Here is a 2296-nt window from a genome sequence, read left to right on the forward strand (position 1 = left end):
TTTTTTTTTTTTTGGTGGAACTGGGGATTGAACTCAGGCCCTTGCACTTGCCAGGGAAGTGCTTATTCCACTGAGCCATCTCCCCGTCCCCCAGTTATCCCTATTTTTATTGGGATGCTAAAATCTTTCCACAATTTTTAGTATTAAAAGAGTATTCTTATTATAAACTTTGCTGTTATAAACAGGAGAGTACATATGTCTCCGTAGAATAATGCTTTTAACACTTTTGGGAAGATACCAAGAAAGAAAATAGCCAGGTGAAATGGAAACTTTAGCTCTAGTTTTTTTTTTTTTTTTGGGGGGGGGGAATCTCCATACTGATTTTCATAGTGGTTGTACCAATTTACACTCCCCCCAACAGTGGAGAAGGGATCTTTTTTCCCCGTATCATTTTCCCCCACAGTGAGATGTAATCTCAACATTGTTTTACTTTACATGTCTCTGATGACCAGTAATATGGAACATGTTTTCATTTATTTATTTGCTGTTTTTGTTTCTTCTTTTGACAAGTGTCTATTCATTTCACATGCTCATCTTTGGATTGGGTCCTTAAATTAGGGGAGTCTGATTTGAGGGGGTTCTTTATATACTCTAGTATTAGCCCTTTGTCTGAGGAATAGCTGGTAAAAAAAAAAATTCCCCACTCTGTGGATTATATCTTCAGTCTGTTGGTGGTTTCTTTTGCTGTGCAAAAGCATCTTAATATGATTTCCAGTTGTTGATTCTTTATAATATTTTCTGTGCAATCACAATTTTGTTCATAAAGTCACTGCCTACATCTATGTCTTTCAGAGTTTTATATATTTTATTTTGCAGCAGATTGCTTATGTTTTAATATTTAGATCTTTATCTATTTTAACTTTACTTTAGTGCACAGTGGGAGATACAGGTCTGGGTTTAACCTATGACATTAAAATTTTTCCCAGCACTATTTATTAAAGGGCTATCTTTCTTCTAGTGATCATGTTTGGCCTTTTTGTCAAAGATAAGGTGTCTGAGCATGTCTGGAGAGTTATTTTGCCCCTTCTAGTCTGTTCAATTAATCCTTGGATCTGTTGTTTATTTCCAGTATCATTCTGTTTTGTTTTAGTTTTTTGTCACAGTACTTTTGTAGTATAATTTCAAGTGAGGGATTATTCTATTCCCAGCCTAGCCTTTGTTGTCCAGAATTGCTTTTGCTATTATGGTCTCTTCTAGTTCTAAGTGAACACTAGAACTATTTTCTATAATTGTGTGAGGTGTGCTATTATTATTTTAATCAGGATTGCATTGAATCTGTATAACAGTTATGGAAGTATGAACATTTTCACTATATTTGTTCTGTTTTATTTTCTGATATTTCCTTTATCTAATTATGCAGAGTACTGTACTTTTCTGTGTAAAGGTCTTTTACCTCTTTCATTAGATTGATTCCTAAGTGTTACATCTAATGCTTTTGTGAGAGGTACTGTTTCTCTAATTTCTCTCAGTGAGTTTATTATTTGTGTACAAGAATGCTATTGATTTTTAAGTGTTGACTTTGTATCCTGCCACACTACTGAATTATTAAATCTCTGAGTTTTTTGGTGGAAGTTTTAAAATCTTTTCTGTAGAGTATCATGTAATCCACAACTAATCATAATTTAACTTATTCCTTTCCTATACTTATTCCTATTTCTTTCTCTTGTCCAACTGCTCTAATGTTGCCAGAGCTATACTGAATAGGAGTGGTAATAGTGGGCATCCTTGTTTTGTTCCTGATTTTAGAGTGAAAGCTTTCAATTTTTGACCATTTGGTTATGTTGGCTGTTGGTTTATCATAGGTGGCTTTTATTAGACTGAGGTAGAGACAACCTCGTTCAGTCTTCTAGGCTTTTTTTAAATCATGAATGGGTGCTGGATTTCATCAAGAGTTTTTTCTGAATCTATAGAAATGATCATGTGAGTTTTATCACTGTCTCTGCTGATAGAGTATATTGCATTTATTAATTTGTGTATATTGAACCAACCCTGCAACACTGGGATGAATCCTTCTTGATCATGGTATATAATCTTGATGATTTGCTATATTCTGTTTGTCAGTATCTTTTTGAGAATTTTTTTATATATTGGAGAGATGACCAATAGTTCTCTTTTTTCTTTGGTTTCGTTTTGTTATTACAGTAATTTTTGCTTCCAGTAGTAAGTTTGTGAGTATTGCTTCTCTATCAATTTCATCAAAGTGTGAATGAAAGCAAGAGACAGGAAAAGGAATATTGTGGGACTGTCCTGCTTCAAGGTTGTATATGGTGAGATTTTTGGACTTATGTGCAAACAT

This window comes from Octodon degus, unplaced genomic scaffold, assembly GCF_000260255.1.
Source record: "Octodon degus isolate 3935 unplaced genomic scaffold, OctDeg1.0 scaffold00122, whole genome shotgun sequence".
NCBI lineage: Eukaryota > Metazoa > Chordata > Mammalia > Rodentia > Octodontidae > Octodon > Octodon degus.